Below are 12,846 nucleotides of genomic sequence, written 5' to 3'. Positions count from 1 at the left end.
TAATTTAAATAAAATACATTTTAAAATAGCCATTAATTTAATTTAATAAAATAATATCTATTTAATAAATGTAATTTCAATAAAAAAATGGGAATAATTTAATTTAATTAAAATAATAAAATTAACTTAATGTACATATTTTTATAATTGATATTAAATTAAATTAATTGAAATAATGTATTTAATTTAATTAATTTAATTTAAAAATGTAATTAATGAAATAAAATTTATTTAATTTATTAAATATCTTTTAATTAATTTAAAAATGGTAAATATAATTTAATTAACCCAAAACACAAACCCCTGTACCCCAAAACCCAAACCCTGCCCTAAAATCTAAAAACACCCCTGTACCCCAAAACCCAAACCCTGCCCTAAAACCTAAAAACACCCCTGTACCCCAAAACCCAAACCCTGCCCTAAAACCTAAAAACACCCCTGTACCCCAAAACCCAAACCCTGCCCTAAAACCTAAAAACACCCCTGTACCCCAAAACCCAAACCTTACCCTAAAACCTAAAAACACCCCTGTACCCCAAACCCAAAACCCTGCCCTAAAACCTAAAAACACCCCTGTACCCCAAAACCCAAACCTTGCCCTAAAACCTAAAAACACCCCTGTACCCCAAAACCCAAACCCTGCCCTAAAACATAAAAACACCCCTGTACCCCAAAACCCAAACCCTGCCCTAAAACCTAAAAACACCCCTGTACCCCAAAACCCAAACCCTGCCCTAAAACCTAAAAACACCCCTGTACCCCAAAACCCAAAACCCTGCCCTAAAACCTAAAAACACCCCTGTACCCCAAAACCCAAACCTTGCCCTAAAACCTAAAAACACCCCTGTACCCCAAAACCCAAACCCTGCCCTAAAACCTAAAAACACCCCTGTACCCCAAAACCTGCCCTAAAACCTAAAAACACCCCTGTACCCCAAAACCCAAAACCCTGCCCTAAAACCTAAAAACACCCCTGTACCCCAAAACCCAAACCTTGCCCTAAAACCTAAAAACACCCCTGTAACCCAAAACCCTGCCCTAAAACCTAAAAATACCCAAACACCCCAAAACATATACCTCAGTACCCCAAAACATATAGTCCTATACTCATACTTATTTAAAAAAATTACTTAAATTAATATATTTAATTTATAATATTTAAAAACATAAATAAATATTTTTATTTATTTTTATTTATAATTAATAATTAAATCAATTAAATAATATTAAATAAAATAAAAAAAATATATATACTTACCAATACTTACGATGTAATGGTATGCGTTGTAATACCATCTGCTATGTAATGCCATGCGTTGTAATGGCATCCGATGTAATGGAGCCTGCGTTGTAATAGCTGCGTTGTAACAGCATTACGACGTAAAAGTTGCGTTGTAAGTGATACACACCGCAGAAAGTCTGCCTGTCAAGTCATACATTTGGACAGGAATGAGAGAGATTTAGCCGTGGGAGGATGTTGGAATTAAAAGTCCTCTGAAAAATTTTGGAAAGCTGAGCTGTATGTTTTTCTTGGACAAACCTGTGTTTGCCTTCTAAGAAATTTGGTAATCATGTGATCTCAAGGAGACGTTGCAAGTGTGTTAAGCTGCTGATGTTCATCATTCGGCATATCAGGCTGCACACACACCCTGTTTGCCCCCATTACCAAAACCTTCTGTAACTAGCGGTGGGAGATGTAACAAGTTTATCCCTTAGACTGAGTGAAGGTTTTCACTATCTGGTTGAAAACCCCTACCCCTGTTTCCTATGTATTGCCTTTCCCCCTTAACAGCAGGAGCACATGCATCTTCAGGCTGTGGGGCATTGGCAGAACATCTTAACAGGTCTGAATTGGGTGCACTGGAGTCAACGGTCTCACAATCCGTAAATCTTGCAGAGAGTTTAAAGAGCACTCGCCTCCAGGATTGGAGGAGCGCACAACATTTTTTAACTGTTGCAGACCATATGGTTTGTACTGGCTTCCCACCTTGAACATCAAAAGAGTGTAAGTGCTGAACTCTTCAGCTAGTACTTGGTTAATCCTTCATCATCAAGGCAATAAGGAGGCATGTACACCCATACCAGAAGAAAAGACACCTGATCAGGAGTGGAACCCCTTTGTGGGTGCTACTGTTACTCTATGCTGGACCGAAGTCTAGGACAACCTGCAGAATGTCTTATGTCGTGACATGGAGAGATAAAATAACTCTCCTTTCTGTCAAAGAGCTACTTTTCGCCTGCCAGGAGAAGAATCTGATCTCAGCAAGATCTGAGAAAGGCTTTGCTCATGAGAACGACCTCCACGAGGATAGGTGGTCAGAATGAGCCTGCACACGAGCTACAAGATTGGCCAAACCAAGCTGAGGAGAAAGAAAGCAAGAACAACATATTTTTTTGTAGAGCTCTACTATCGAATTCATCATGAAGGTTTTCCTTCAAAGACCCTGACCCATGCAGTGTCTATTGGGTGCCTCCATTCTTCTGTCTTCAGCCTCAGAGAAACCAAAAGACAGTCGCCCTTCACACCTCTGGCATGGGGTTGGGTTACACTGAGTGAAGGACGTCACTCTGATACTGTATCTCTTTGAATGTTCCTACCAGTCCTTGCAGTTACTGTCATATCACCAGTTCAAGCCACTTTCAGATCTAACACCAAACTGACCACTGCCCAGTGGCTACTGACGTCACCTGTAACCACACGAGGTTGCCCAATTCTGTTGGTTACTAAACGATCAGAAAATCTTAAATGCCTAGCCTATGACAATAACTATATAAGATATTAACTGTGGTTTATAACTTTGCTTTCTTTGAAATTTGTAATTGTTATTAGAGTCTGATTAGTTTGGGATAATTTATTATAGCGGATTTCTGAGCCCGCTGTTCGTTTTGCGGTCACTTTAGCACTTACAGCACTTTACATTTGTGTTACCTGGGCCTTACACTTGTTGATGATTCCCTGAGCTCTCCAGCCACCAGGTTTCTTTTGCAGGGAGGGGACGTTTTCTCTGGCAGACATTTTTACTACATAGGTCCATTGGGAGGCGCCATTTTGGTAGGGTGAACTTTCTAGTCTTCATCTATTCCAGCTCCATGCACTATTTAATGCTCAAAGAAAAAGGGGCAGCCCAATATACCGGGGACCTGGGCAAAATAAAAAATAAAGAAGAAGCAAAAGGTCCCTGTGGAGAAAGTGTAAGCCTCAAATTCCATGACCTTCATACAAAACCATCTCTAGATTGGCTTGAACAGGAATTCAATCAAAATGTATTCAGTTCATTTAAAACACTGTGGTTAAAGATACCTCTTTTTTAACATGTAATGCAACGAGGTGCTCCAAAAGTACCATGGAGCAGTGAAAGTGTGTAAGTGCTATACAGAAAGCATATGTACAAATGACTGATATGGATACAATTGCTGTTAAACGCCACTCAATGTCACAGTGTCATATTCCACATCAAATTAAAAAACAATACACTCGTTTTTTTGTCCATGTTTCGGCACATTAAATTATTTAGTGGAGGGTTATCATCAGTACGAAAAGGATTTTTTGAAGCAAAAAATCATGGTAATCCCTTGGATGAATTTATAATGCAGAGATGTGGGGGACTAATCCTGACCAATACTGCTGGAATCCGCCAATAAATAGTTAAGTAGATTCTATATGGAACAATATCGAATACAAAGCCCAGTCACCATTAAATGATCACCGAACACTGAGTGCGGCATTGAAGGAACCACACCATTCTCATGACAGTGTTTTTCCCAATTTGACGGAGATTGCTATTTCGTTATCCTTTGGATACACCAATCATTTGATGGTGAATGGACTTTCTCTGCAATCTTGCTACAGATAGGATTTTCCCACACACAAAGAGGAACATACTGGGAATACTAATTATAGCAATCTTTACTTAATGAGGATAGACCCCCCACTTCCAGTTATGTAGTGCTACCACAATGCTATCTCTTTCAAACTTTTATTGAATAAATCAAATCTTACTGTCGGGAGCACTAGCTTAACAGAACGGTCATGGTAATGGGGAAATATAGAGCAATAAAACCTGACTGTAGCCTTAGAAAATCAGCTATTTACAATGGAAGTGGATGCTATAAGATATATAATTGCTGGGTCTTTTTGGCCCTGGAAGAGATTGCCCCTTTACGCCCCTTTAAACAAAGAAGAATTTATCCCAATGCTCTTTGGTTCTCCAGCAGTATGAGAGCCTTGAAACAAAAATGTAGAAGGATAGACAGATTTGGAGAAAACAGTAAGCAGAATCGAATAAACTAGTCTACAGAATGGCCATACTGAAATATAAGGCACCAAAAGAACAAGCAAAATCGGAATATTTTACAAATGAAATTGCAAATTCTAAAAAGCCGAGTAAGGGCTTGTTTATAGTGGTTAATAGTCTTTTGGCCTCTGTATCCAGATGAGCTACTGCACCATCGCAAGATATGTGTAATCAACTGGCCAGTTTCTTTCAAAATATTATTAAAGATATTTACCAAGGCTTTCCATTAAAGATACTACCAAATCTTGAACTAATATTAGCCGACGGTGCATAGGTTTCCAAAATTACGCCTCTCAGTAAATTCTCTCCCTTATTCCTCCTTTTGGCAGGTATATCTGGATCCCCCCCGATCTCTGCCCTTTTCACATTCCTCACCTGGCTCTATACATCGTAACTTAAAATATTTTGCCCCTTCTCAACCCTGCTATATAGTTAACTGTCTTTCCTCAATAATGGAACGGAACTACCATAATTCCTCTATTAAAATTATTACAGGCCGATTTCATTCTTTCCCTGCCAGCTAACAGGAGAAAAGGAACTTTCATCAGTTATTAAAACACATGATCTTTTAGATAGCTCCCATGTTGGTTTCAGGAAAGAACTCAGTATGGAATCGAAATTTGCCTAGCTTACGTAACGGTAAGTTTCAATTCTATTAAGGACACGGAGGCGAGGATTATGCTATATCTTCCTTCGCTTTATTAACATAAAGACTCCACAGCCGCTTAGGAAAAGATATAATAAGAACAAAAATGCTTTAAACATAAAGCATTAACGTAATGTTCAACAAAAAATAAACAACAACTCCCAAGAGTCTCTTGCGTAACAATAGTCCATAGTCCTTTTACTCTGTCCATCATCACTATATAACCGGACTTCTCATCATCTTCCTCCTCTTTCTTCGCGCAGATCACGCTTGAGCCTCATTGGTCCTGCTTAGCACCGTCGTTGCCTGTCAAAAAAGGAACAGCGTCAGCGAGGTGGCCCAGGAATGCGACAACAAGGCGAGGAGCATTCAGTGATTAACACAGTACTGACAATGTAAAGGAAAACGCTTTACTTACTGCCATACGGGTGGGTAGAGACACCACTGTGGCCCGGGTGGGATAATCCTCGCCTCCGTGTCCTTAATAGAATTGAAACTTACCGTTACGTAAGCTAGGCAAATTTCGATTCTATGTCAGGACCGGAGGCTTCAGATTATGCTAGTTTAAAGCTTACTTACCACCAACTGAGCCAAATCCACCACCGGCTTAAAATAAAACCTCTTGAAGGTGGAATCCGAGGACCAATCCGCCGCGCGCATGAGGTCCTCCAGACGAGCACCCACCGAGAATGCCTTAGAGGCCATGGCCCCCCTGGCGGAGTGTGCTCCAAAGAGAGAAGTATTGATGCCTGCTTCTTGCATGACCCATCGCACCCACCGAGCAATAGTAGGGGAGGAGACAGCTTTGTGTGGCTTCCGCAGGGCAATCAACAACTGACGCTCGCCCAGAGGGCGCAGATCCAAGGTCAGGTCCTCATATGCTTTGAGGCATTGCACAACACACAACTTAGGAGTGTCAGTAAAGGCTGGATAAGAAATGGAACGCGACGACGTCTTAGTACGCCGGCCCACGGTGAAAGTAACCCCATCCGGGGAAAAAATGCGTGCAGAGACATCCAGCGCGCGCACGTCCGAGACGCGCCTACAAGAAACCAGACATAACAACATGGCTAACTTCGCCGACAGCTCCTTAAGAGACAGATAAGAATTGGCTGGCCACGACAGGAACAAATTCAGAACCAAATTGACGTCCCAAAGGACGGAGTACCTGGGTTCTGGCGGCAGTGCGAGGCGAACAGCCCGCAGAAGCCGACACACAAAAGGATGTTCCCCTACCGGGTGGCCATCGATGTTATCATGGCCCGCAGAAATCGCCGACCGGACAGCATTGATCGTCCTATACGCTAGACCCTTGTCGGCCAAATGCGCCAGGAAATTCAGCACGGGAACAAGGCCTGCGACCACGGGATCCAGATCCCTTCGTAAACACCAACGCATCCACTTAAGCCAAGCGGATCTGTAACGCTTCGTCGTACTGTCGGCCCATGCTTTGGAGAGCAAGTGCTCAGCCGACCCCGAAAGGCCCGGGAGCGCCCAGCGTCTCCTGAGAGCCTCCACGCCACGAGGCGGAGAGTGTTCTGCACGACGAGAGGGTGAGGTTCCTGATCCGGGTTCGTCAGGAGCAGAGGAAACAGGGGGAGTAGGATTGGAAAATCCCAAGAAAGTTCCAGAAGAACCGGAAACCATACTTGAGACCTCCACAGCGGTGTAACCAACACCAGTTCCGCACCCTGGCGGCGTATTTGAGCCGCCGTTCGCATGATCATGGAGAACGGGGGAAACGCGAACGGCTGTTCCCGACTCCAATCCTGCAAGAACGCGTCCGTGGCCTCCGCTAGAGGGTCCGGCCTCCAGCTGTAAAACCGCGGCAGCTGGTGGTCGAGACGGGACGCAAAGAGGTCCACCGAGAAGGGACCCCAAAGGGAGTGTAGCCACCGGAAGACTTCCGGATCCAGTTTCCACTGGCTGGCGTCCCTGAGATGTCGAGAGTGCCAATCCGCTACCTGATTGCACTGGCCTGGCAGATACTCCGCCGTCACCGCAATGTGACGAGACAGGCAATAATCCCAGAAATCCTTCGCTAAATCCGCCAAGGCGCGGGAACGAGGACCTCCTAGGTGGTTCACATACCGAACCGCCGAAATATTGTCCATCCGTAACAGGACACAAGCCTTGACCGAGTCTTTGGTCCAACAGCGAACTGCGAAGGAGCCCGCAAGGAGCTCCAAACAATTGATATGCAATTGTTGTTCTTCTGACGACCAGGCGCCGCCGGTGGAAAAATCCCCGCACCGGGCGCCCCAGCCCGACCTGCTGGCGTCGGACTCTATGATCAGGTCCGGAGCCGAACCGAAGATCGCTCGCCCATTCCATGCCTCCATGTGAGACAGCCACCATGACATTTCCTCCTTCACTTTGTCCGTGAGGGGAACCCACTGGTCGTAACACATCCCCCGGCGCAGATGCTGCGCCTTCAAGCGTTGCAGAGCCCTGTAGTGCAGCGGGCCCGGGAAAATTGCCTGGATGGAGGACGAGAGAAGGCCCACCACCTTGGCGATATGACGCAGTGACGTACGCTCTCTTGCGATCGTCTGCCGAAGCAGGTGTCGAATCTTCGCGACCTTCCGACCCGGCAGGCTCAAGACCGCCTGTACCGAGTCCACCACGAAACCCAAAAAGGTGATCTGCTGAGTGGGAACCAAAACCGACTTGGAGCCGTTGATGACGAACCCTAGTCTCTGAAGCAGGCCGACAGCTTGACGCAGCTGGCCCGCCAACACCTCCGGGCACTGCCCCATGAGGAGGATGTCGTCTAAGTATACAAGCATCCGGACCCCCTGACTTCTGAGAGACTCCACCACCGGGTGGAGGACCTTCGTGAAGCACCACGGGGCCGAAGAAAGACCGAACGGCAGGGCGGTGAATTCTAGCACCTTGTCGTCCCACAGGAATTGTAGGAAACGACGATGAGGGGGGTGGATGGGAACGACCAAGTAGGCATCCTTGAGATCCAGTCGTACCATCCAATCCCGAGGGAGGAGCACGTCTCGAAGGAGGTGGATCCCCTCCATCTTGAAGTGACGGTAGACCAACCACCCATTGAACTCTTTGAGATTGATCACCGGCCTCTTGCCCCCATCCGTCTTGTCCACTAGGAAGACGTTGCTGAGGAACCCATGTGGGTGGCGCGTTGATAGACGGATGGCTCCCTTGCGCAGCAAGTCTGAGACCTCTTCGTCTATCAATCGCGCGGCGGATTCTGAAAAAACCATCGGGCGCGGGGGCCTCGCCTGAGTTGGCTGGTCGTAAAACTCGATATGGAAACCTCTTACAGTTTGCAAACCCAAGCGTCGGCAGTGAGCAATTCCCACTCCCCGTAAAAGCTTGCCAGCCGCCCCCCAATCGGAACTTGATCCAAGCAAAGTACACTTACCGGGGGCATTTCCTTGTCCGGAGTTCTTCTTGAACCCTCTGCCACCATAGCGCTGTCCCCTCGTGGGGTAGAAGTTGGTGTAGTTGGCTGAGGTCTGGTACTGACCTCTTCCGGAGCCTTGTCCTCGGTTGTTGGTCTGCTGACCACGGCCGATCGCGCGGCCCCTGCCGCGACCGGCTCCTCCAGAAAAACGCTGGTGGAAGACCTTCTTGATGCTGGACTGAGCCTTGTCCAGCGACGTGAACGTATTCACGAACTTTCCCAGCTCGCGGATGAAAGGCTCACCGAAGAGGCCACCCTGAGCCACGGCACCTGCCTCCGACGAGGCCAGGTCCCCCAGCTTCGGATCCAGCTTGATAAGGAGCGAACGCCGCCTCTCCGTGGACAGGGCACAGTTGGCGTTGCCCAAAAATACGATCACCCTCTGGGCCCAGTTGGAGAGCACCTCCGGTGAAATGGCAGTGCCATTCACTCGAGCCTCCTCCGCCATATCGAGGATCTTCGTGGCGGGCCCGACCGCATCCAACAACTTGTCCTGGCAAGCCCGCCAGGACCGGTCGATCCCCTTCCTGGGGTCCTTCATGAATTTCGCCAGGAAGGTGGCCATCTTGGGGTCCAACTCTGGTGTCATGGCCACTTTCCCTTCCAGGGTAGGCCGAGGGCATTCCCCACGCAGGCAACCCCTCGCCTCCTTTTCTAGGGGCTTGCGCAGCCTGCCCGCGACAAACTTCGCCACCGTCTCCCCCGGGGCCCAGGCCGCGGATCGGGGGTGGACGATCTCGTCCGGGTCCAGCATGCCCGACTCGTCTCGGGGCATCTCCTTCGCTGAAGGTGTCGGAAGCCAAGAACGGGTCGACTCCCCGTCGTCATCCGAGTCCGGAGAGTCGTAGATCGGGGAGGCGGGCGCCGTAGACACGTCGCCCGAAGTGCCAGGATCCACCAAGGGTGCAGGGGGCACCGCCGTCGCCTTGGCCAGGAAGGCGTCACGAAGCCGCTCGAAAGCGCCCCTGTCCACGCCTTGGGCCTCTGATGAAGGTCCCTCCCCACGAGGTCTCTTCGGAGCGGGTGGCAACCCGCCGGACGTCCCCGGGAGTTCGGGGGACGGAGGCACCTGCGCCGCTGCCAGCTTCGCGCACTCCTCCACGATGCGGGCGGAAAGGCGGTCCTCCATGGGCCCTACCACCTCCGTCACGCAACGATAGATGGAGTTGTCTACCGCCTGATAGAACTCATCATCCTGCAGATAGGGGCAGGCTTCCTCATCGTATTCCCCTTCCATCTCGGAACCAAGGGCAAATGCGGGGCACCCAAGAGGGCGGCAACCGAGAAAGTTCTCGAATGTGGGCAGGCCAAGCGGCTGCGATCACGTTTTGGGCCAGCTGACGTGGCAGGTGGGCTGCACCAACCCCCAAGCGCGCAGACCCTCCTCGCCGGGACCGGGTCTACGTACCCCTCAAGCGCGCTAGGCCACACACGGGTAAAGAGGTGCACAGATCTCGCCCGAAGGCGATTCACGCGGTCAGAACCGCCATACAGACCCCAGAGGGCGTCAAAAAGTGGGCAAAAGTACTGACCCGGATCACCAGGTGTCAGAGGGGTACGCGAGGATCGGCCCCCGCGCAAGCAGACCCTACGGCGTGGCTCCTCGCACTGCGGAGGCGAGACGACAGGCCGCCCCCTTGCGGTCTATGTACACACCGCACACAAGTGGGAATAAAGTCGCGTAGGAACGAAGAACGTTCCCGCAACTGGGGACTCTGTAAGGAAATAAACCATGCAAGGAGTCCCCCCAAAGATCGTACACAAGACAAGCAATCACAATGAAAAGGTAACAAATAGAAAAGCACTTATCTGGCTGCGGGAGCAGCGAAGAAAGAGGAGGAAGATGATGAGAAGTCCGGTTATATAGTGATGATGGACAGAGTAAAAGGACTATGGACTATTGTTACGCAAGAGACTCTTGGGAGTTGTTGTTTATTTTTTGTTGAACATTACGTTAATGCTTTATGTTTAAAGCATTTTTGTTCTTATTATATCTTTTCCTAAGCTGCTGTGGAGTCTTTATGTTAATAAAGCGAAGGAAGATATAGCATAATCTGAAGCCTCCGGTCCTGACATAGAATCTGTACTGAGGTCTGTAGCAGATGATATAAGAGATATTCTGGATCATGGAGGCTTGGCTGCTTTGTTATTATTGGACTTCTCCTTGGCATTTGACACTGTGGCCTTTTCTGTATAGTGGCCTGTGTGTCTCAGTAGGGCATTAAAGATAAGGGCTTTCAGCTTCTCTCTTTTTTTTTTTGCAGGAAAATCACAATCAGGGGATTGTAAGCCATTTTGATCACAATATTTTACTCTTCCTTGTAGGGTTCCACAGGGCTTTCACTCAGTCTAACATTGTTTAATTTGTACGTGGCACCTTTGGCTGAATAAGTAGGATCATATGGCTTATGTGTACCATGCACAGATTGTGGTATCTAAATACCTGTAAAGATTCACTAGTGGTAGCCAACAAGTTTCAGGGATGCATTAAAGAGGTTGACACTTGGATGAGAATAAACTGTTCAAGACTGAGTGGAGTTAAGACCGATTCCTGATGTTTGGCTGTTCGCCAAGTAATTGGTCACAAATTTGGTGGCCCATTTAGTTTGGTCCGGTGCATCAACCTGCTAATGCCGCACATAATCTGGGCATGATTTTTTATAAAGATTTGCCATTTAAAGCCCATTGTTATGTGCTGTTTTATTAGGATGTTAAAGAAAATGTTTCTCTTTGTTCCACAATCAGCATGGAAACTGGTCATCCAAGCACTAGTAGCCTATTACTTGGACTATTGCAGCACTAATATTTGAGAGTTACCCAGGCATTGTGTGAGAAACTGCAGGTCGCTCAGATTGTAGCTACAATAGTATTCTGGACATCCATAATCGTAAACCTATTTTGAACTCACTGAAGGGCTTGCTCTGGCTACCAGCCCATAAGAGATCAATTTTTAATGCCCTCTGCATAGGGCAGAAGTCTTTATATGAGATTGAACCGGGATCATTCAAAGCCAAGTCCAGCTCTTATGCTCCCTGGAGGCATCTTAGGTCAGCAGAGAGTAAAGATGATGTGGTACCAAGAGCAAAACTTTGCAAAGGGACCTTTTGGGTCCTTAGCGGACCCACACATTGTTGACTGTTCAACAGATCATCATTTGTCAAGAGCTCCTAAAGAGTTTTTGTTATTTTTCGGGAACCATATTATTGGATGTCATCTTTTATTTTGGACTTGGAATGTTTTTTGGAGGTGGCACATTAAATTCAACCTTATTTTGATTCCAGGGTGGTAAACACAAGAACAGACTTAAGCCCAGACTCCTCTGCATCTCTATCCTGTTCCCTTTTTAATAACTCTCAGTCCATATTTGGTAACAGAGCGAACCAAGTGCTTCCATAGATAACCGTGCCAACCCATAAAGCCATAGATCCAACTTTAGCATACGTTTATGTCCCAGGTTGGGTGGGGAAGGAAGGCTCGGGTCTAACTTCACCGGGATAACCAAGGGGGAGGTTGTCAAGTGAGAGGCTGAATCCTTAATCAAGGTTTTCAACGAAGGCTTTATTTTAATATAAGAGCGTCGTTGCCGACTTGTGATTCGTTCTCTGGCAAACGCTGCTGGGTCAAAGGGCGGCTTCAGGGAAGAATCCAGCTTGCTTCGGGAAGGTCTCTCTGCGAGGGTACTTCACGTCTCCTTTCCGGCTCCGGGCGTGGGGAAAGAGGGAGAGAGACCGTGTCAAATCAAAGCATAAGACCATACAAGTCGGTAGGGCCAGGGGTGAGGAAACCGGTGAACAGTGCAGTTTACACACTCAGTGAGGGAAGTGCTCGTGTAGGGAATAAGGGTTGGGACTAGGGCTATACACGGGGCTGTACAAATCACTCAGGAGGCTAGGCCCTCCGTCCCACCCAGCCCGCCACTCAGCCCCGTACCTGCTGGAGCCACGCCCCTCCCGTGGGAGCGTGGCGGGGCGAAACGTGGAAACGTTGGCCTCCTGGCTTCCGGTCCGCTACTCCTTCTCTGCTCTCCGTCCATCCTCGCGATTCTCCTTCTCCCGTCTCCTCTCCGCAATCGGCACTCCGATCTTCTTTCTCCACCTGGGAAACGCTGTCCGCTGCTTCCGGGGCTGGTCCCTCTTTTGACGTCCCGCCGCGGCTGTAGGTGGGAGGGGCCAGGTCGTCTCTGGTCTCGTAGTAAAGGGACCCTCTCTCATTGTGTTGCTCGGCCAGTTCGATTCCAGCTCCTCATTCCAGGAGGGGTCAGGCGGCTGTTGGGAAGTAAAGGAAGTGGGTAATAGAGGGGTGGCGGACCACCAGTCAGTGTTCTCTTCCTCTCCCGGGCCACTCGCCCCATCACAGTTTAACACCAGTATATCTCATCCCCGAAATGTGATAGAATCTTCTAGCAGAATCCTGACCATAGAAGTTATCCTTCCAGACTTCAGACTGGTCCAGAAAACTTTTCCTCTACA

The 12,846-nt window shown here is 48.0% G+C and overlaps 1 protein-coding gene across 2 annotated transcripts in view; it reads left to right on the top strand.

The window, feature by feature from the left end:
- The window catches only part of CHM (CHM Rab escort protein), a 980,660-nt gene that overhangs the window by 788,925 nt on the left and 178,889 nt on the right, over positions 1-12,846 (top strand). The gene's annotated exons all lie outside the window — the stretch shown is intronic.

Source organism: Lissotriton vulgaris, chromosome 4_1 (genome assembly GCF_964263255.1).
Source record: "Lissotriton vulgaris chromosome 4_1, aLisVul1.2, whole genome shotgun sequence".
NCBI lineage: Eukaryota > Metazoa > Chordata > Amphibia > Caudata > Salamandridae > Lissotriton > Lissotriton vulgaris.
This window is presented reverse-complemented; position numbering and strand designations above follow the sequence as displayed.